The sequence below is a fragment of the Pseudophryne corroboree genome, chromosome 8 (assembly GCF_028390025.1).
Source record: "Pseudophryne corroboree isolate aPseCor3 chromosome 8, aPseCor3.hap2, whole genome shotgun sequence".
NCBI classification, from domain to species: Eukaryota; Metazoa; Chordata; class Amphibia; order Anura; family Myobatrachidae; genus Pseudophryne; species Pseudophryne corroboree.
The window spans coordinates 135,687,644-135,711,466 of NC_086451.1; the positions used below are offsets into that span (position 1 = coordinate 135,687,644).

A 23,823-nucleotide genomic window follows, 5' to 3' on the forward strand; every position below is an offset into this window, starting at 1 on the left:
GTGACGGCCGGACACATTAAAAAATCCAGTCCCGGGAATTCCGGGATTGACCATTTTTCAATCCCGATACCCAGGATTGAAAAAATGGCCCAGAATTGGCCACCCTAATACTGACACAGCCTACAGAATGTGTTCTACATTTTACATAGGTCTGACACTGTTCATATAATATGCTATAAACATATTACTATACATATTCCATAATTCTGACACTGTCCATAGCATGTCACTGTCATAAACATCCTGAAACAGCCTACAGAACGTGTTCTGTATCATAGGTATTGTTCGTATAATATGCTATATACATATGTGGTGAGGGGATTTAAGACATAAGTTTATGTAGTGTATTTTATCCTGATGACGAGGGAATAAACTCTCGAAACGTTGAGAAGCACTTGCCGGTGTCAGCGTGATTTATTGGAGTGCCGCCGTATGTATGCTATTGTTGGAGTTCCTTGCATAGGACCCTAACGGAAGGCACCACTTGTGTCATATTTACTAGGAGTGCTGTCTATCTTGGAAACGCTATATACATATTATATATACTATATAATACATATACATATAGGCACTGGTTATATAATATGCTATATACATATTACATAATGACCCTGTCCTTAACATTTATTATACATCTCTAAGTAACACTGTCCATACAGAACATCTTCCATACTTTTGACACTACTATTACATTTATTATACATATGCCAGAATTCTGACACTGTCCACAGTATGTGTTATACAGAACATCTTCCATAATTCTGACACTGTCCACACTCCACAGCATGTGTTACACAGAACATCTTTCATAATTTTGACGCTGTCCATAGCATGTGTTATACATCAGACGGAATACTGTCATCACCTCTGTCTTCTGTGCTGTGGGCAGCATATAGGAGGAGGTATGGGGAAGAGATGGGAGGGAGTGTGTAGTGAGGGAAAATAGAGGAGGGGGAGATCAGACAGGCGCAGTGAGAGCATTTGATCTGTCCAGCCCCTCACATCTCCCTGCTCAACACAAGGTACAGTAGGCCCTTTTCCTCCACAAGACCATTTCCCTTCCCCCCATTGGGTACTGCTTCACCCTCCAAAGACATTTGTCTTTCTGCTTCACACAGGCAGCACCTCTCCCAACCTGTGATAATGATGTGCTGACGGTTCTCATCTTCTCACAGATAATATCTCATGCCAGGCCTAGACACGGGGACATGGAATCTGTTTATTTATAGGAACTTTGGACTTGTGTGTATAAAAGTAGGAAGCATGTTATGGTGTATGTGTGTGTCCTGTGATAGTGTACCTGTTTTAAATTTACCCAGTAAATACACAGATGTGCCTTAAAGTATGTATGTCTTAGGCATCTGCATATGCACATATTTCAATAACAGAATATGGAAAATGTATAGTAAACACAGAACATAATATGCATGTCCATGCCCTTATACATTTATAACTGTTGTGTTAATATAAAACCCAAATCAGTACTAGCTGTTCATCTATACATGAGACACACACACACACACACACACACACACACACACACACACACACACACACACACACACACACACACACATATATTTTGTGTGTGCTACACTGTAAAACATAGATCAAACCACTGAGCCTCTCTGTAGCAATCTGCATGTGTGGTAATACAGCCATAGTCATTGTAAGTTGTACCAGCCCTATCCTTACTGCTAAAGATCCCTCTAAAACAGGTGTAATTATCATTACCAGTTATTTATATAGCGCACACATCAGTCCCTGCCTCAGTGGAGGGGAGAATATACAAACTCCACACAGGGTCATAGTGGGAATTGAACCCATGACTATGCATAACCCTGCTCATTCTGCAATTCCATATACACACACTAGTTACATTTATCATACAGGCAACACCCTTTTGCCAACCAGTTATGGAGATGTAATCAGCGCTGTAAACTCCTCTCCAAATCCTTTTTCTCGTGCAGTATTAACTACAGGTGTTGGTGTATACCTGGGATTGGAGCTGAGCAGCTGATTACCAGCGCTGTGTGGGGAAATAATTCCTTTTTTCATTCAGTTATGGAGATGTGACTGAACTTGCAGATGGAAGGTACACAAGATAAGCAGTACACATTCTGCACATGCGCCATCCTTCAAACATCATAGTTGTGTGCCTGGGTTGCATACCACTTAGCATCACTGGTAGTTCCTTTCACTTGGTTCAGGAACATGCGCCTTGGAAAACATGCACTGTACATACTGTACACAAAACTGACTTGTGTTCAACACTTTATCTGTACTTTCTGCGCTTTTTCCATTTACTTAAACAGCTTAAAGGCATCCTAAGCCATTATATGATTCTGAACATTCTCCTAGGTAATAATTAGTAGAGGGAATCATTCCTGTTTGAAGTTGGATTTGGTATCATTTAGTTAAACTGTACCGTCTTTGCCAAGTGTGAACCTAAAAGGAGAATGCGTTTTCTACATCTGCACATGATACTTCATTGGACTGTGCAGGTGATATCAGCTGCTGAGATATATTAGTTTACATGAGATGGCTTATTTACGATTAGTAATACCAGTTTTATTCTAAACTATTGCTCTTTTACACACTCATTTTTGTATCTTTTTATTTTTGTATTGTTTTGTTTGTTTTATCTGTGCAAGTTTGTTATTGAATAATTATATTACCGTATTACTAGGTGCTGCAGTTTGTAGCCATTGGATTTTTAACACTTGAGTAACATTTTTATTCATATTTGTTTAGAACACATGGGTTTAGGAGCTTGGCTCTGCCACCTTTTTATCTCTTGTTGTAGGGAACTTGCTCATAAGGATTTTGGTAGACCCCTAAGACAGCTGCAGCTCTTTTTTTTTTCTCTTACGTCCTAGGGGATACTGGGAATCCATTTAGTATCATGGGGGAATAGACAGGTCCACTAGGAGCCATGGGCACTTTAAGAAATTGATAGTGTGCGCTGGCTCCTACCTCTTTGCCCCTCCTACCAGACTCAGTTTAAAAAATGTGCCCGGAGTAGCCGGTCACGTCTCTGGAAGCTCCTGAAGTGTTTTCTGCACTTGATTTCTGTGTTTGTTATTTTCAGGCAGGACTGGTTGGCACCAGCCTGCCTGCTTCGTGGGACTTAGGGGGGGGGAGAACGGCCCAACCTCTCTCAGGGTTAATGGTCCCGTTCCCCGCTGACAGGACACTAGCTCCTGAGGGAACTATTCGCAAGCCCCATCACGGCGAACGTACATTCCCGCAGCACGTCGCTACCCCTAACAGAGCCAGAAGAATGAAGAGTGGTGAGTACTAAGCCGGCGTCCCGTTTAGCGGGTCGCCGACCATTATATTATGGCGGCATGAGGGTACGGAGATGCACGGCTTCTAAACAGGCGGACTGCCTCTCCCGCTGTGTACGGACACAGACGTTGAACAGCAGACACAGTACCCAGACTGGCAACATAGCCGTAAAAGGAGTCTGTCTCCATTTTATGCACAAGACACATACAGCCTGTATAAAAAAGTGCGGGAAGACCGCGCGCCATTGAAGGGGCAGGTCTTCACTATGAGCGGATCCAGCAGCTCACCAGCGTCATTTTCCCTCTGCAGCTGACATAAACGCTGACTGACAGGGACACGCAGCCCCTCCAGAGAAACTCCAGATTACCTCAGCGGTACCAGGTGGTCATAGCGGGGGGGTTGCGATAGTGTACTTAGTCTGCGATCTGGCTGAGCTTGGCATTAGCATTAAGGGCGCTGTGTGCTGGTTCCATACTCCCTCTGTGTCTCCCTGGAAGGGCGCTTTGTAGTTTAATTGTGCATTTATCCTTTTTTTTTTTTTGTGTGTGTGTGTGTGTGCTGTCACTATACAGTATGTCAGGCAAAGAGTGTGTTTCATGTAAATCACAGTGTTCCTCTTCCCCAGGGGGTTCACTAGTGTGTACTCAATGTAGTGTCCCTTCCCAGGCTAGTGGGGCAGAACCAGCATCGCTGGACTCCATTAGGGGAATGATTTCTACAATCTCTATTAAGTTATTTCGGAATGAGAAAGAGACGCAATACTTAACTCAATCTATGACTGAGTTTATGAAAAGAGACTCAGTCCGCAAACTAGCGTCTCAGTCCCCTGCCATTTGTCCGCAAAAATTCATTTTGGCCCATATCCTGCAGTCTGACTTGGATGATGAAGGGTCAGACATGGAGGAGGGTGAGGAGGGCTCAGAGGTGGGGGAGGGTACTCTGTCGCAGGGAATAGAGGCTCTTATAGAAGCTATCAGGGAAGTTCTGAATATCCCTGATAAGGTGACAGAGGAGAGTGAGGAATCTTATTTTTTTTTTTAAATTCAATAATCTTTTATTGTTTTTCCAGTATCCAATTAAACAAAAACAAAAAAAACAAGTACATACGTTCCTAAAACTAGGGGAATGCGCAGATTCCCAGCATTAGCAAATTCTAAATACAGCATCTAAGATGTGCAGGCTTATAGTTCAAAACTGACATACAAAAATCAGCATAGAGTGTCACGGGACATCAATGGCTGCTGAAGTACAGTACATAGATACGTTCCTAGCCACGAAGCATAACTGTGCATTACAATACAAATCAAGAGGTACGGGCAGAGGAGTGGCTGGTCGCAGGTTCCAGAAAACACACATAGGAAGAAGAGGCAACCCTCCCAATGGAAATCTATCTACTATAATCCCACACACACCTACCGGCACGCATCGCAATCCTCCACTCACCTAGATATTATACGAGGAATCATATTTTAATATAAAAAAATAAATCCTCAGCCACTTTTCCTATGTCAAAGGAATTAAATACCCTGTTTGAAGAACCATGGGTTTAATCCTGATAGGAAATTTCAAATTTCTAAATGGTTATTATCATCCTTTAAAAAAAAGGAAAAATTACCTGGGCGCTGACTCTTCAAGGGATCTCCAATATATACTGTACCTGTTATTCTGGAGCTACTGCAGCTTCATATATGGAGATCACTGATTCTACACCAAATCAAAAAAAGACACAATGCAAGAAAATGAAGCGCTGTATTCCCAGAATTAGTATATTAATCCAATTTATTTACATTAATTCCCCACAATAAATAAAAAACAAATACATACACACACACGGCCGGTGTCAATATAAAAACAATTATATACCAATTTAAAACACCTATTTAACACTTCTGATCCCGAAATGTTTATATTCGGCATAAAAACATTTTCGGCATCTATCTATGCCCACACAAATATTGCTAATTAGCATCCAGTTGGAACAAATATTTGCCTAATAATTTATAGGAAATCTTTTAATGATCTCTTTGCTGGGTATAATAAACCTCTAAACTAACTCGCTACACACTTTCAATTTTTGGAAACAGTCCAGTGCGATCAGTTGGTATCTCGTGATTATACTGGCATATTGTCCTTGTTATAAGTTGTTAGTACAAGCGTGATTTCATGCAACAAACTAAACGTCTCACCAACCCTATTAGGAGCCTTCAGCAAGATCTAATCACGTTAACCAATTTAGGAACAGTCCAGTGCGGCCGGCAAACAAACAGCAATTCCACTGGATTTCTTAATATAAGTTGTTAGTGCAACCGTGATCAGATGCAACAAGCAGGATCGCTTATTATTCTTGTTAGAAATGGTTAGTAGAGGTACAGTGACGTACAACAATTGAAGTAACTTTTTGTCCTTTGTTAGAAATTAGTGACCTGGCATGGTCTATTGCAGTCGACACAATCACTGTATATTCTTGATCTTATTTAATTGACCGTGTTCCTATGTCACAGACTGGGTATAAAATCATCACATTGATATCACCAGCATTATTCAGCTTGATTCAGCTGCTTCCACAGCCCATAACCAAATTGATGATACTGACACAGTCTTATTTGAATTACCCTGAACCAGGGTTAAGCGCATTAGCTCCGTCTTGGACACTGGTCCTAAGTGGTCGGCTACTTTACCGGAATCTCCAGGTGTCACAACAAGAATCTGGTTGTTCCTAGGAGTTTTCCTCGCCACACCACGAGTCCCTTTTTAAGCAGGTGTCCACAGGTGATAAGGTTCAAGTCCCGGATCCGTGTGTAAAGCTGAGACTAGCTTTACACACGGATCCGGACTACAGACCAGAGTTCCAGGAGCTCCAACCTCACAGATTCTTCAAATCAGGCTTACCAGTTTCACAAGAGAACACCATTCAAAAACTGGTACAGACCCAGGTCATTGTTCCAGTTCCACCTCATCTGCAAAACAAGGAGTACTATTCCAACTTGTTTGTAGTACCGAAACCGGACGGTTCGGTGAGGCCGATTCTGAACCTCAAGTCGTTGAACCCGTACTTACGAGTTTTCAAATTCAAGATGGATTCTCTGAGAGCGGTGATCTCAGGTCTGGAGGAAGGAAAATTCCTAGTGTCTCTGGATATCAAGGATGCGTATCTTCACATTCCGATCTGGCTGTCTCATCAGGCTTATCTATGATTTCCACTGCAGGACTGTCACTACCGGTTCCAGGCCCTGCCATTTGGTCTCTCCACCGAGAGTTTTCACCAAAGTGATGGCAGAGATGAGGTGTCTACTCTGCAAACAGGGAGTGAACATAATTCCGTACCTAGATGATTTTCTAATAAAGGCACCGTCCGGGGAGCGGTTGTTGGACAGCATTGGCCTCTCAACCACACTACTCCTGGCTCACGGGTGGATTCTGAACCTATCAAAATCTCGCCTGGAACCGACACAGAGGCTTCCTTTCCTGGAAATGATACTGGACACAGAGTCTTAGGGAGTGTTCCTTCCCTTGGAAAAGGCTATGGTGATCCAGTAGATGGTTCGGGCTGTCCTGAAACCAACCCGGATCTCGGTGCATCTGTGCATTCACCTTCTGAGGAAAATAGTGGCCTCTTACAAGCCGCTTCAGTATGAAAGGTTTCATGCAAGGCCATTTCAACTAGATGTATTGGACAAATGGTCCGGATCGCATCTTCACATGCACCAGAGGATCCGTCTCTCTCCAAGAGCCAGTATCTCCCTTCTGTGATGGCTAAAGACTTCTCACCTCGTCGAGGGTCGGAGGTTCGGGATTCAGAATTGTATTCTGCTAACCACAGACTCAAGCCTCAGAGGTTGGGGAGCAGTCACCCAGGGGGTGCAGTTTCAGGGAAGATGGTCAAGTCAGGAAGTCGTCCTTCCAATAAACATCCTGGAACTCAGGGCTATCTACAACGCCCTTCTGCAGGCCTCATCTCTACTTTGGAATCAGGCCATTCAAGTCCAGTCCGGCAATGTGATGGCGGAAACATACATAAACCGACAGGGCGGAACAAAAAGTAGAGCAGCAATGTCAGAGGTGTCAAGAATTCTCCTCTGGGCAGAAAAACATGCCGTGGCGTTGTCGGTGGTCTTCATTCCGGGAGTAGACAACTGGGAAGCAGACTTCCTCAGCAGACACGACTTGCACCCGGGGGGAGTGGGGCCTTCACCCAGATGTGTTCCGGTGGTTGACACGTCGGTGGGGATATCCACAGATCGACATGATAGCCTCTTGACTCAACAAGAAGCTCAAGCGGTATTGTTCCAGGTCGAGGGACCCAAAAGCAGAGGCGGTAGACGGTCTGACAACTCCATGGGTCTACCAGCTGGTGTACGTGTTTCCTCCACTTCCTCTGATCCCAAGAACTCTAAAAAGAATAAAAAGGGAAAAGGTTCAAGCAATCCTCAATGCTCCGGATTGGCCATGAAGGGCCTGGTATGCGGATCTTCCCGAGATGCTGCTCAAAGATCCGTGGCCTCTACCTCTTCGCGAGGATCTTCTACAACAGGACCCGTTCGTCTATCAAGATTTACCGCGGCTATGTTTAACAGCATGGAAGTTGAACGGCTGATTCTAGCCAGGAGAGGGATTCCTGACAAGGTCCCGACTATGATCCAAGCCAGGAAGGGGGTAACGTCTAAATATTACCACCGTATCTGGATAAAATATGTCTCTTGGTGTGAGAGCATACAATATTCTGCAATGGAATTTCATCTGGGACGTTTCCTGCTTTTTCTGCGGTCGGGAGTGTATGTGGGCCTACATCTAGGCTCCATAAAAGTCCAGATTTCGACCTTGTCTATTTTCTTTCAGAAACAATTGGCTTCTCTCCCTGAGGTCCAGATGTTCTTGAAAGGTGTTCTGCACATCCAACCTCCCTTTGTGCCTCCCACTGCACCTTGGGATCTCAATTTGGTGCTGCAGTTTCTCCAATCGGACTGGTTTGAATCGTTACAGGAGGATGATGTAAAGTACCTTACATGGAAGACCGTCACACTGTTGGCCTTGGCTTCAGCAAGACGTGTGTCGGAGCTAAGGGCGTTGTCTCACAAGAGCTCCTACTTTATTTTCCATGAGGACAGAGCTGAACTCAGAAGTCGTCAGCAATTTCTTCCTAAGGTGGTGTCAGCGTTTCACATCAACCAACCTATTGTGGTTCCGGTTTTTACGGACACCTCTGCTACTTCAAAGTCTTTGGATGTTGTGAGGTCTTTCAAGGTGTATGTAAAGATAGCAGCTCGTCACAGGAAATCTGACTCTCTGTTCATTCTATATGATCCCAATAAAATTGGGTGTCCTGCTTCAATTGCATGCTGGATCAGGCTCACTATCCAGCATGCTTATTCCACGGCAGGCTTGCCGGTTCCAAAATCTGTACAGGCCTACTCTACTAGGTCGGTGGGTTCTTCTTGGGAGTCTGCCCATGGTGTCTCGGCTTTACAGCTCTGCTGAGCAGCTACTTGGTCAGGTTCGAACACGTTTGCTAAGTTTTACAAGTTAGATACTTTGGCCTCTGAGTACCTTACATTTTTTTCAATCAGTTCTGCAAGAACCTCAGCACTCTCCCACCCGGTTTGGGAGCTTTTGGTACTTCCCCATGGTACTAAATGGATTCCCAGTATCCCCTAAGACGTAAGAGAAAATAGGATTTTAATTACCTACCAGTAAATCCTTTTCTCGCAGCCCGTAGGGGATACCGGGCACCCGCCCAGTGCTTCGTTCTTCCTGCACTGTTGCTAGTATTCTGGTTTGTTCAGCTGCTGCTGTATCTTTTTCAAGTTTGGTTAGCATGGCTTTCCTCTTGTTCTGTGTGTGCTGGTTCATAATCTCACCACTTTTCTTATCTATCCTTCTCTCAAAGTATGCCTTTCTCCTCGGGCACAGTTTCCTAGACTGAGTCTGGTAGGCGGGGCATAGAGGGACTAGCCAGCGCACACTATCAATTTCTTAACATGCCCATGGCTCCTAGTGGACTTGTCTATACCCCATGGTACTAAGTGGATTCCCAGTACCCCTACGGACTACGAGAAAAGGATTTACTGGTAGGTAATTAAAATGCTATTTTTTTTCCTTCATAACCACCTGATTTTATATACTTTTTGGAGTCGTCACCTTTTGCTCTCTTTTTTTTCTTTTCTTTACATCCGTGAAATTGTACTGAAATCCTCAGTGCCTTGTCTGCAAGTATGTGTTTGGTATTTTGTGTGTATGCTGCGTGTCTGCCTTTGCATTTGTATGCAAAATGGCTGTGTTTTGTTTACAGGGAAAAATGTTTGTGTACATATAATTTTATCTTATATACATGAGTGTGTGCATTTACAGTGTTGCTGTTGAGGTGTATAAATGTCTGTCCCTAAGTGTAAATGTTACTGTCACTTTGCAACCATGCATGCCTGCATATGTACAATATATGTTTTATGTAATTGACTGTCAAGCAGACCCCATTCAAAATTATAATCTTGGGGGACGCATATTAGGGGCACGATATCTAAGTAAATCTCTGATTTCTAATGAAATGCGCTTTCACAGTAGCCAAGAGTATGAGCAGCAGTTCAGAAAATGGGGGCAAGTTTCTGGGAGTGCCAAAGCCACTGTCCGAAATACATATGACATCCTGTCAGACTGGCTGTCACTATACCGACAGCGGCATCCCATCTGCTGGAATCCCGGCAGCGAGTCCCCTCACTGCGCTCGCCATGCATCGGGCCCAGTGGCTCACTTCGCTCCACACAGGTTCTGTTGCCATTCTGAGTGGGAATACTGAGCGTTTGTCAGGATTCCGGCCTTTGGTGTCAGATCCGTTTGTGCATCTTCCGGCTTCTGTAAACTGTTGCTGCATCTGAAGTGGGCATCTTTACTTAATTTGCCGCCTGTGGTTTTTGTATAATTTCTCACGGCCACCTCTGTATAGGCCCCCACAGTACATAAATGGAGATAGGCAGGTGAGGCCTCAAAAAGTATCATTTTGCAATGATAAGAAATGTACCCACTGTTTTTAACAAAAAATCTCATGCTAGGACAAAGGCTCTGATAGGAGACTGTACTGGTGAAAAAAATACAAAAACAAAATTGACAAGGCGCGTGATCAAAAATATATAAATTCCTGTTGCAGCTAATAAATTAAGGGTTACTCGTCCCTTACAGGAATATAAAGAACAGAAAAAAAAGAATAGTTACAGTACACAGGAATTGAATGAAACAATTTATTAAAATTTATACATATATCCTAAGAATAACCACTGGCTGGTTTTGTTAGTATATAGCGCACACAATAAAAATGCATTAAAAAAGACAAATTTATCTGGGAATTTGTTACACTAGTAATAAAATCTACAAATCTTGTTACTAAGGCAGAGGTTCCCAAACTGTGTGCCGTGGCTCCCTGGGGTGCCTCGGGACACTTGCTGGGGTGCCTCGGGTTGGTGGTCCAGGACCAATTCAAATTATTCATGGTCAATATAATAGGCAAAACCAGTGCTGGTGTGTCACGAACCTCGGGCAGCGGCGACCGCGCTTGTCCCTGCGGGTGGCCTGGTCTGCCCGGCGCCTCTCTTCCCCTGACGGTCTCCGGCTTCAGCGGCGGGTCAGCGCTGCTCTCCGGCGGCTTCCCGGAAGCAAGGACGCCGCCATCACAAGCGAGGGCAAGGAGGCGGAGCAGGTCTGACGTCACCTGCCTGCTCCGCCAATCAGGCTAGGGCGGGGAATTTAAAATCAGATACCAGGCAGAGATCCGGTGCCTGAGTATCTTCGTTTCTCCTGCGGAAGCTGTGATTCCAGAGCTCCCTCGTCCCTGCAAGCATCCTGTGCTTCCAAGCATCCTGTGCCTCCAAGCATCCTGTGCCTCCAAGCATCCTGTGCCTCCAAGCACCTCGTGCCTCCAAGCACCTCTGTGCCTCCAAGCACCTCCGTGCCTCCAATTATCTCCGTGCCTCCAATTATCTCCGTGCCTCCAATTATCTCCGTGCCTCCAATTATCTCCGTGCCTACAAGCACCTCGTGCCTCCAAGCACCTCGTGCCTCCAAGCACCTCTGTGCCTCCAAGCACCTCGTGCCTCCAAGCACCTCTGTGCCTCCAAGCACCTCTGTGCCTCCAAGCACCTCCGTGCCTCTAAGCACCTCCGTGCCTCCAAGCACCTCCGTGCCTCCAAGCACCTCCGTGCCTCCAGTTCCCTCCGTGTCTCCAAGCACCTCGTGCCTCCAAGCACCTCATCCCTCCAAACACCCCGGTGTCTTCAAACACCTCCGTGCCTCCAAGCACCTCCGTGCCTCCAAGCACCTCCGTGCCTCCAGTTACCTCCGTGTCTCCAAGCACCTCGTGCTTCCAAGCACCTCATTCCTCCAAACACCTCGGTGTCTCCAAACACCTCCGTGCCTCCAAGCACCTCCGTGCCTCCAAGCACCTCCGTGCCTCCAAGGGCCTCCCAGCACTCCCTGTACTCCCAGCACCTCAGTGCCTCCAATACCACAGTGTCTCCAATATCTCAGTACCCCAGCCTTCAGTATTTCTACAAGTCTTGTCTTACAGGAGACCTTCAAGAATTCCTCTGGGCCTCCCGCCTGCCGTCTCAGTCCTGCATGAGGAAGACCTACATCCGGCCATCTCTACTACGACCCAGTGGCGGTTCCTCTTCCCGGTCATCGGAAGAAGCCCCGAGTCCACAACACTCCCAAACCAGGTCAGTGATATGGTGGCTGCCAGTCATAAAATATGTGGCCAAACAGAAGCAAATCTTGTCCCTCACCACACAACTGACCCTAAGGATGACATATAAATGCAATGTACTTAATGTAATATTTCTTTCTAAATTTCTCAATAAGAAATTTTTGGCCTAGGGGTGCCGTGAAAATAATTCTGATGTTCTAGGGCGCCGTGTTTCAAGAAAGTTTGGAAACCTCTGTACTAAGGGGTTAATTCAGACCTGATCGTAGCAGCAAATTTGTTAGCAGTTGGGCAAAACCATGACATTTAGAGTGTCAACACCATTATTTCCTAACTTGTATACCACACGCTAGGTTACATATTAGCTTATTTACGGCCAATGTTTGTACATTTGCGATACGATTGCTAGGCATGCACAGTAGTATTGAAGTAAACTCTATCACTTTACTGTTTATAAGAGATGTGCAACCAGACATTTTTCGGGTTTTGTGTTTTGGTTTTGGATTCGGTTCCGCGGCCGTGTTTTGGATTCGGACGCGTTTTGGCAAAACCTCCCTGAAATTTTTTTGTCGGATTCGGGTGTGTTTTGGATTCGGGTGTTTTTTTTTCAAAAACCCCTCAAAAACAGCTTAAATCATAGAATTTGGGGGTCATTTTGATCCCATAGTATTATTAACCTCAATAACCATAATTTCCACTCATTTCCAGTCTATTCTGAACACCTCACACCTCACAATATTATTTTTAGTCCTAAAATTTGCACCGAGGTTGCTGGATGACTAAGCTAAGCGACCCAAGTGGCCGGCACAAACACCTGGCCCATCTAGGAGTGGCACTGCAGTGTCAGACAGGATGGCACTTAAAAAAAAATTGGCCCCAAACATCACATGATGCAAAGATAAATTAAAGAAAAAAGAGGTGCAAGATGGAATTGTCCTTGGGCCCTCCCACCCACCCTTATGTTGTATAAACAGGACATGCACACTTTAACAAGACCATCATTTCAGCAACAGGATCTGCCACACGACTGTGACTGAAATGACTGGTTGGTTTGGGCCACCACCAAAAAAGAAGCAATCAATCTCTCCTTGCACAAACTGGCTCTACAGAGGCAAGATGTCCACCTCCTCCTCATCGTCCGATTCCTCACCCCTTTCACTGTGTACATCCCCCTCCTCACAGATTATTAATTCGTCCCCACTGGAATCCACCATCTCAGGTCCCTGTGTACTTTCTGGAGGCAATTGCTGGTGAATGTCTCCACGGAGGAATTGATTATAATTCATTTTGATGAACATCGTCTTCTCCACATTTTCTGGAAGTAACCTCGTACGCCGATTGCTGACAAGGTGAGCGGCTGCACTAAACACTCTTTCGGAGTACACACTGGAGTAACTTAGGTTAAATAAAGCCAGTTTGTGCAAGGGCCTCCAAATTGCCTCTTTTTCCTGCCAGTATACGTACGGACTGTCTGACGTGCCTACTTGGATGCGGTCACTCATATAATCCTCCACCATTCTTTCAATGGTGACAGAATCATATGCAGTGACAGTAGACGACATGTCAGTAATCGTTGGCAGGTCCTTCAGTCCAGACCAGATGTCAGCACTCGCTCCAGACTGCCCTGCATCACCGCCAGCGGGTGGGCTCGGAATTCTTAGCCTTTTCCTCGCAGCCCCAGTTGCGGGAGAATGTAAAGGAGGAGCTGTTGACGGGTCACGTTCCGCTTGACTTGACAAGTGTCTCACCAGCAGGTCTTTGCACCTCTGCAGACTTGTGTCTGCCGGAAAGAGAGATACAACGTAGGCTTTAAACCTAGGATCGAGCACGGTGGCCAAAATGTAGTGCTCTGATTTCAACAGATTGATCACCCGTGAATCCTGGTTAAGCGAATTAAGGGCTCCATCCACAAGTCCCACATGCCTAGCGGAATCACTCCATTTTAGCTCCTCCTTCAATCTCTCCAGCTTCTTCTGCAAAAGCCTGATGAGGGGAATGACCTGACTCAGGCTGGCAGTGCCTGAACTGACTTCACGTGTGGCAAGTTCAAAGGGTTGCAGAACCTTGCACAACATTAAAATCATTCTCCACTGCGCTTGAGTCAGGTGCATTCCCCCTCCTTTGCCTATATCGTAAACAGATGTATAGGCTTGAATGGCCTTTTGCTGCTCCTCCATCCTCTGAAGCATATAGAGGGTTGAAATCCACCTCGTTACCACCTCTTGCTTCAGATGATGGCGGGGCAGGTTCAGGAGTGTTTGCTGGTGCTCCAGTCTTCGGCACACAAGGGCTGAATGCCGAAAGTGGCCCGCAATTCTTCGGGCCACCGACAGCATCTCTTGCACGCCCCTGTCGTTTTAAAAAAAAATTCTGTACCACCAAATTCAATGTATGTGCAAAACATGGGACGTGCTGGAATTTGCCCACATGTAATGCACGCACAATATTGGTGGCGTTGTCCGATGTCACAAATCCCCAGGAGAGTCCAATTGGGGTAAGCCATTCTGCGATGATGTTCCTCAGTTTCCGTAAGAGGTTGTCAGCTGTGTACCTCTTATGGAAAGCAGTGATACAAAGCGTAGCCTGCCTAGGAACGAGTTGGCGTTTGCGAGATGCTGCTACTGGTGCCGCCGCTGCTGTTCTTGCTGCGGGAGGCAATACATCTACCCAGTGGGCTGTCACAGTCATATAGTCCTGAGTCTGCCCTGCTACACTTGTCCACATGTCCGTGGTTAAGTGGACATTGGGTACAACTGCATTTTTTAGGACCATGGTGACTCTTTTTCTTTTTTTTGTGTAAACTGTTTTTTATTAATTAAAGCAGCAGACAAAACATTACAGCAATACTTTTCCAAAAAAAGAAGGGGGGGGGGGGGAAGGACACAAAAAACATCGCATATCAGCACGCTACACATAGAGCGCCCAAAGTATGAAAATAACTTGTCTGCTTTGCTTACAACATCCGAACTTATAAATGAGGAACATTTTAACAAAACAGCATAGGAAAATGGGAAAGAGGAGAAAGAGAGAGAAGAAAGAAGAAAGAAAAGAGGGGGAAATTTTAGAACAGGTAGAGAGTCAGGGATGAGTGTCTGGGACGGGTTGTTTGGGGGACGGAGGGGGGTTCTCCCTCAATTAAGGGTCTGAGACATATTAGAAAGATATCATAATCGGAATATGAATTTGAATATAAGTATGAATATGAATATGAGGTGGGTTATGTCACCATGTAGGATCGATACAAAGGTGAGTCCTTAAAATCGTACCAGGGAAACCAGATAGCTGTAAAGTTAACGGTTTTCCCAGATGAGAAGGAGACAAGGTCTTCCATATCTAAAAAGTAATCGATCTTTGTGAACCATAATTTAATCGAGGGTGGTGAGATGGATCTCCAAAGAATTGGAACAACCGCTTTTGCTGCGTTGCTAAGATGTCTCAACAGGGAGTGTTTGTAGGAGTGTGTTTGTGCGGAGGTGTGATTGAGGAGCCAAAAACCCGTGTCTTTCGGGATCTCATCTCCCACTATCTGTTCGGAACACTTGAATACCTCTGCCCAAAATGGAGTTATAAGAGGGCAGTCCCACCAAATGTGTATAAAACTCCCTGGGGCATTTTTACATCTCCAACACAGATTCGAGAGAGAGGGAAACATTTTATTGAGAACAAGAGGAGTCCTATACCACCTATATATAAGTTTATAGAGGGTCTCTAATGTCGATAGGCATAGAGAACTCGCCTGGGCGTTGTTGAATACGGAATCCCAGTTAATCTGCGTGGGTAGCCCTGCCAATTCTCTCTCCCAGGAAGCTATGAAGGTAGGAGGTTGCGGGAAAAAGTTTTCCATGATAAGCGCATAGGTTTGCGAGATAGTATGTGTGGGAGAACTAGGAGAAGTGCATAGTCTTTCAAACCCAGTGAGATCCCTAGTTATGTCAGGGAGGTTCTTAGAAGATGATATGAAATGATGAACCTGCCGGAACCTCCAAAACTCAGCACTATGAAGGTTCCAAGAAGACTGAACATCTGAAAAGGAGCGCACCCTACCCGAGCTCACCAGCTGCCGAATCTAAAAATCCTGGCTTCCGCCCATGGAGCAAAAGCTGTCCCGTGAAGACCTGGAGCAAATTCGGAGTTATGGAGAAGGGAGGTTAGGGGGGACCATTTGGAGGATATATGGTTCTGGGATCTCAGCGTGGCCCATAATTTAAGCGTGGGGGAGACCGTGGGGTGTGTAACCTTCGGAAGGGTAGGAAGCCAAGGTGCTATTTCAATATAATGTGGAAGACAGCCCTCCTCTAGCAGGACCCATTGTTTTCGGTCTTTAGCACGCGTCCATTCCAGAATCCTATTCAAATGTACTGCGTGGTAGTAGTTAGAAATATGTGGGAGTTGTTGCCCCCCTTGATGTTTTCTCCTAAATAAAATGTCGTGTTTGAATCTAGGTGTCTTACGTCCCCAAACAAACGCGCGAATAAGATTCTGGACGTCTCGGAGCCAAAGTAGGGGGATGTATATCGGAAGGGTCTGGAGAAAGAATAGTATCCTAGGGAGGGCGTTCATTTTGACAACGTTAATCCTGCCGAACCAAGACAGTCTTAGTTTCTTCCATTTCTGGAAGTCTAGGCGCAGCCTGGCTAGTAAGGGGTTAAAATTTAGGGAGAATAATTTAGATAAATCGTTGGTCAGTAACACCCCCAAGTATTTTAATTTGTGGTCGTGCCAGGTAAAGGGGAAGGCATGTTTCAGACCCTCTACTATATCAGGAGGAGTAGTTAAATTCATGGCAATAGATTTGGAATAATTTATTTTGAAGTTAGAGAGGGCTCCAAACTTCTCAAATTCTACCATCAAGTTCGGCAAAGAAGTGACCGGTTTTGAGATTATAGCAAGTAAGTCATCGGCGTATAAAGCCAGTTTGTATTCAGTCCCCTTCACCAGCAAGCCCGAGATATTCGGGTTAGCCCTAATGCTTCGAGCTAATGTTTCCATGCAAAGAACAAAGAGCAATGGAGATAGTGGGCAGCCCTGTCGCGTGCCATTGGAAATAGGAAAGGAATCGGAAAGGGAGCCATTAATCCTAATTTTGGCAGACGGGGAAGTATAAAGAGATAGGATTCTGTGAAGACAGGTGTTACCGAGCCCAAGATGCTTCAGTATACCAGCCAGAAAGTCCCAGTCCACTCTGTCAAATGCTTTTTCAGCATCGGTCGACAATATGACTGATGGGGATGAAAGCTGGCCTGCATAGTGAATCATGTTGAGCACTTTAGAGGTGTTATCTCTAGCCTCTCGGCCTAAAACAAATCCAGCTTGATCTCCATGTATCAGACCAGGTAATAATAGTTTAAGGCGGTTTGCAATCAGTTTGGCAAAAAGTTTTATGTCTATATTTAATAGTGAAATTGGCCGATAACTGGAGCAAAGACTAGGGTCTTTACCCTCCTTGGGTAGAACTGCAATATGGGCTTCGAGTGATTGTGGGGAGAAAGGCGATTGTTCTGATATAGTATTGAAGGCTCTCGTGAGTAGAGGGACTAATTTCTCTTTGAAAGCTTTATAATAAGCAATGGTATAGCCATCAGGGCCGGGACTCTTGCCGTTGGGAGAGGATTCAATAACTTTCTGAACCTCCTCAGTAGAAAAAGGGGCATCTAGGTCCTCCACTTCTTTTATGGATAGCGTGGGGAAGTCTAAGGTCCGTAAATAGTCAGCTATGGCTGTTTGATGGGACAACTTGTCAGGTCTTCCGGTCGGACCAGAAAGGTTATACAGAGTGGAATAATATGCCCTAAAGGCCCTAGCGATGTGAGGTGTCTCATGTTGGGACTGTCCGTGATTATTTTTAATTGTGTGAATAAAAGTAAGAGCACGTTGCTCTCTAAGGGCTTTTGCTAGTAATTTCCCAGGTTTGTTGCCCCATTGGTAGTATCTGCTACGGCACTTCCGATAAGAAAACTTAACTCTATCAGAGAGTAGCTTATTCAGATCTGCCCTAGCAGCTTCGAGATCAGCATAATGCTGTGGGGATTGGGATTTCTTGTGTAAAAGCTCGAGAGATTGTATTTTAGACAATAAGTCACCTCGAAATTTCTCCCTTTGCTTTTTGCGGAAGGATCCCACCTGGACACAAACCCCCCTAATGACACATTTGTGTGCTTCCCAAACTGAGACTTTAGAAATGTCATCTAAGTCATTGGTACAGATATAAGAATCTAAAGCTTCGTCGATTCGAGACCGACAGTCTGCGTCCTGCAAAAAAGTGTCATTAAAACGCCAGGACCATTGGCGATGTGCAGTGGGAGGCAAGCGTAAAGTGAGGTTAACTGGGGCATGATCTGACCACACAATCTGTCCTATAGAGGCATCAGAAAGGAGGTGTAAGTGCCGGTGGCCCAGAAACAAGTAATCAATTCTGGAATATGTCTGATGTGGGTGTGAGAAAAAGGAGTAATCTATCTCAGTAGGATGTGTCAGTCGCCATGTGTCAATCAGCTGGTGGTCGAGCAGGGCGCGCCTCATTCCCCTATGCTCTCTCTCCGGCCTGCAGGAGATCTTTTTAGAATTGTCCTGGCTAGGATCTAGGGTCCAATTTAGGTCACCTCCCATCACCACCACCCCCTCCAGGAGAGGTTCCGCAATATCTAGAACTGAGGACAAAAAGGAAGGTTGTTTAGCGTTGGGAGCGTATATATTCAAGAAAGAAAACCGCTGACCGTGTATGTCGCATTTCACCAGCAACCCCCTACCCTCAGCTATTCTATGGGAGGAAACATTAAGGACAGGCAGGTGGCGAGCCAGTAATATAGCCACGCCCAATGTCTTACCAGCAGAATTATTAGACAGGAAAACATGAGGATAATAGTGACATTTTAGGGACGGCACGTGTCCCATCTTGAAATGTGTTTCCTGAATAAAAGCAACGTCAACTTTCTCATCCCTAAGCCATTTAAGAAGTTTAGACCTTTTCTCAGGAATATTTAACCCTTTGACGTTAAGGGTAGTTACATGTAGATCATTCACCCCCATTGTCAGGCGGGCCTAAGTGCTTCACAATAGTCTTCCCTACGTCAGACACTGGGGGAGGGGAAGGAAGAGCGGCAAGGGAAGGAAATAGAAAAAAAGGGAAAGTAGAGAAAAGAAGAAAAAAAGATGCAGCGTGGAAAACCACGCCGTAAAGTACTTTGATATTAAACAGAAATAATAATACTACAAAAAGGACTGCTGCAAAAAGGACAGGAGCGGAATCCTGCCGACTCCCAGTCCAAAGAAACAGGGGATGCAGCATAGTGGGGGTCCTACGGGGGGCCCAGGACAGCGACCATCCACATGATATAATCTAAACAAGTGTATAGTATTACCGAGGTGTGCACAAAGGCACAAATGAAACAAAAAATAAAAATATGAAATCTTATATAAAAGTGTACATATAATCTTTAAGCTATCAAACCTGGTTTCATGTAGGCTGATCAATTGTGTATATGAGTATCGTCACCCACACAATAAATACAGCATGAGAGAAAAAGGACAAAAAAAAAAATATATAAAAAAAATTCCTAAATAACATATCGATGATACCTCATCCCTTATCTATGAAACCATAACAACTGTAAACTTTTATAAAGTTACAAGAACTGATCTCACGTGTGAGCAACACATAGCACAATTTAAGAGAAAGAACTCAGTGCATAACATGGGTAGCAAGAAAATTCACGTCCGCTCGGGACGAGACGTCTCATTCAGGGAGGTTCTGAAGAACGTGAACCATGAGTGGTTCCCCGCGTCCGTGGGGAACGTACTTGCTGCCACGCGTCGTCTGGAGGGAGCACAACAGGTAGGACCGGTAGGTGGTGAAAGGCGTCCCAATCTGGTAACGGTACCGGAGGAATTCCCAAGATCGTGAAAAAGGCCTGTAAGTCCGAAGGTCTGGAGAGACTTGCGACTTTGCCACCATGAGAGACCTGGAGGGAGAAAGGGAAGCCCCATCTATATTTCAGCTCGAGTTTCCTGAGAGAGTCTGTAAGAGGCTTCAAGGCTCGACGTTGTTGTAAGGTCGACCAGGCAAGGTCAGGAAATATCTGGATCTTGTCCCCTTGAAAGTCAATGCTATCCAGCTGACGGGCCGATCTCATTATTTCCTCTTTTTGGACATAATAATGGAGCCTGCAAATCACGTCTCGTGGTCTGTCAGATAGTAAGCCGCGGGGACGGAGGGCTCGGTGAGATCTATCAAATATGATGTCCTTGTTCGGATCCAGGTCAATAAGTTCTCCAAATATCGTAGTTAAGGCCGCTGTCAGGTCAGCCTGTTGAACGCTCTCAGGTAGGCCCCTGACTCTAATATTATTTCGCCGACCGCGATTATCCATATCCTCAATACGTGATTTTAGAAATGAGATATCGTCCCGTTGATGTGATAGCACCTCCCGAAATTTAGTCAGAGAATCCATATTAGACGATTCGTTGCGTTCTAGGACATCGACACGGGTCGCAACTTGGGACATATCTTGTCGGAGCGCTGTCACTTCCTGAGTGATGGTGGAAAGCAAGCGAGTCTCCAAGGCTGAGAAATCATGCTTCGTGGGGAGTGTCTTTACATGAGACAATATCTCGCTTATCTCCGCAGACAGAGAGAGGGCCTGTGGAGGCAACGGAGTCTCAGGAGATGACATGTCGACCACCGGGCCGTGTAGATCCGGAGAGGTCGGGACAGTAGAGGAAGTTGCGGGGATTGAGGTTGAAGTGGGTAAGAACTGACGTAGGTCCGACGAATGTCGGTTCGCAGGGGATGGGATCGCGTCCGGCTTGGTCTTGGCCTTTTTTTTCTTTATCCCTCTCACCATGAGATCGGTCTTCAAATTAGTTAGTGCAGCATTACACTTTCATAGAACCTCGGCAATTATAAGAACATGCGGACCGTCGCCGTGCAAGAGCCCCCACGTGGTCTTAGGGCGGCATCAGGCAGGCAGACGCATAGTTATGAGACTAAACTACTGATCTGAGTGTGGATCTGGGACGCCGTGCGCCAGAGAATATACGGCCGCAACACCACTCCCCAGGCTCAGTGACCCACTTGTTATGAGCAGCAACAGTATTGATTCTGCTATGGCTCTGGTGACAGCAGGGAGCCAACTGGTCTGGGTGGGTAATGCACTGGGGCTGGGAACAGTGTGTGGGTAGCAGAGAGGTTACTATCATGCCACCTATATAAATTGCAGTGCAGCACACAGCTCCCTGATCACCTCTCTCTCCCCGCTGGAGCCCCACTAACCAGGAATCCAAGGTGTGTGTTCACTTCCTGGGCCCAGCGGGGGAGAGACCGAAGGGAGCAGCTGATCAGCGGAAACGGTCGCCGGGCACCTCACAGCTCCGTCCCGCTCCGCGATGTCCGGGGCTCACAGGCTGCGGTGAAGGTAGGCAGCGGGTAGCGGGGAATGTCTCCCGGCCGTGGCAGGCGGCAATGTAGTAGTCTGGGGTCCTGGAGGAGTTCGCGGCACGATCCGGACAATGCTGGAGCTGCCGCCGGGCTGGGGGAAAAATCGAGGCCCCGGCTTTTGGTATCCCCGTAGGCCGCAATCCGCAGGAGCGGTTAAAACCACTCCCCGACTCCGCGGCACAAACGGGGGCACAGCAGGGGGGAGCAGGAGGAACAGGGGAGCTGTTGAAGGCACAAAGGAGCCTGGAGAGCAGGTTTATAGAGAGGGAGAAGCCCCGGGTCTCAGGAGCTCATTCTGTATGTGACTGCTTCCATCAGCAGCCAGACCACGCCCCGTGACTCTTTTTCTGACGTCTGTGTACATTCTCGGTATCGCCTGCCTAGAGAAATGGAACCTAGATGATATTTGGTACCGGGGACACAGTACCTCAATCAATTCTCTAATTCCCTGTGAATTAACGGTGGATACCGGACACACGTTTAACACCACCGCAGCTGCCAAGACCTGAGTTATCCGCTTTGCAGCAGGATGACTGCTGTGATATTTCATCTTCCTTGCAAAGGACTGTTGGACAGTCAATTGCTTACTGGAAGTAGTACAAGTGGTCTTCCGACTTCCCCTCTGGGATGACGATCAACTCCAAGCAGCAACAACAGCAGCGCCAGCAGCAGTAGGCGTTACATTCAAGGATGCATCGGAGGAATCCCAGTCAGGAGAGGACTCGTCAGACTTGCCAGTGACATGGCCTGCTGGACTATTGGCTTTCCTGTCTAAGGAGTAAATTGACACTGAGGGAGTTGGTGGTGTGGTTTGCAGGAGCTTGGTTACAAGAGGAAGGGATTTAGTTGTCAGTGGACTGCTTCCGCTGTCACCCAAAGTTTTTTATCTTGTCAATGACGTATGAGGGAGGATGTTCCTAGGTGGTTAACGTCCTTACCCCTACTTATTACAGCTTGACAAAGGCAACACACGGCTTGACACCTGTTGTCTGCATTTCAGTTAAAATAATTCCACACCGAAGAGGTGATTTTTTTTTGTAATTTGACCAGGCATGTCAATGGCCATATTCGTCCCACGGACAACAGGTGTCTCCCCAGGTGCCTGACTTAAACAAACCACCTCACCATCAGAATCCTCATTGTCAATTTCCTCCTCAGCGCCAGCAACACCCATATCCTCATCCTGGTGTACTTCAACAGTGACATCTTCAATTTGACTATCAGGAACTGGACTGCGGGTGCTCCTTCCAGCAAATGGTGGAAGGCGCCACCTCTTCCCGTCCAGTGTTGGGAAGGTCAGGCATCGCAACCGACACAATTGGACTCTCCTTGGGAATTTGTGATTTAGAAGAACGTACAGTTCTTTGCTGTGCTTTTGCCAGCTTAAGTCTTTTCATTTTTCTAGCGGGAGGATGAGTGCCTCCATCCTCATGTGAAGCTGAACCACTAGCCATGAACATAGGCCAGGGCCTCAGCCGTTCCTTGCCACTCCGTGTCGTAAATGGCATATTGGCAAGTTTACGCTTCTCATCAGACTCTTTTAATTTAGATTTTTGGGTCATTTTACTGAACTTTTGTTTTTTGGATTTTACATGCTCTCTACTATGACATTGGGCATCGGCCTTGGCAAAATACGTTGATGGCATTTCATCGTCTCCGCCATGACTAGTGGCAGCAGCTTCAGCACGAGGTGGAAGTGGATCTTGATCTTTCCCTATTTTATCCTCCACATTTTTGTTCTCCATTTTTTAATGTGTGGAATTATGGGGTGTAGTATGGCATGCCGGCGGCCGGGCTCCCGGCGACCAGCATACCGGCGCGGGGAGCCTGACCGCCGGCATACCGACAGTGTGACGAGCGCAAATGAGCCCCTTGCAGGCAAGGTGGTGCGCTACGCTATTTTATTCTCCCTCCAGGGGGGTCGTGGACCCCCACGAGGGAGAATATATGTCAGTATGCCGGGTGTCGGGATTCCGGCGCCGGTATACTGTGCGCCGGGATCCCGACATTCAGCATACTGAAGACCACCCGAATTATATGCCAGTAATATATCAATAGCAATGGCCTACTGTACTGTACTATATATGTATACTGTTGGTCACCAACATGCTGCACTTTAATATTAGAAGCTATAGAAAAGTATATATATTATTGTATAGATCAGTACAGCGTGGTGTAACTGTGACACATGTGTCCTGACAAGCAGTATGGAAGCTATAGAATAATATATATATTACTGTATATATATATATATATATATATATATCAGTACAGAGTGGTGTAACTGTGACACATGTGTCCTGACAAGCAGTATGGAAGCTATAGAATAATATATATATTACTGTATATATATATATATATATATATCAGTACAGAGCGGTGTAACTGTGACACATGTGTCCTGACAAGCAGTATA

At 45.9% G+C, this 23,823-nt stretch overlaps 1 protein-coding gene across 3 annotated transcripts in view; it reads left to right on the forward strand.

Annotated features, from left to right (window-relative positions):
• Nucleotides 1-962: 962 nt before the first annotated feature.
• DRP2 (dystrophin related protein 2) overlaps nucleotides 963-23,823 on the forward strand; it is a 253,788-nt gene continuing 230,927 nt past the window's right edge. For 2 of the 3 annotated variants that reach the window (XM_063936948.1, XM_063936945.1), the window contains exon 1: nucleotides 963-1,022. The gene's annotated coding sequence lies outside the window, so the exon portion shown is untranslated. Of the gene's footprint in view, nucleotides 1,023-1,179; nucleotides 1,255-23,823 lie in introns of those variants that run through there. The other variant, XM_063936946.1, reaches the window with a different exon arrangement.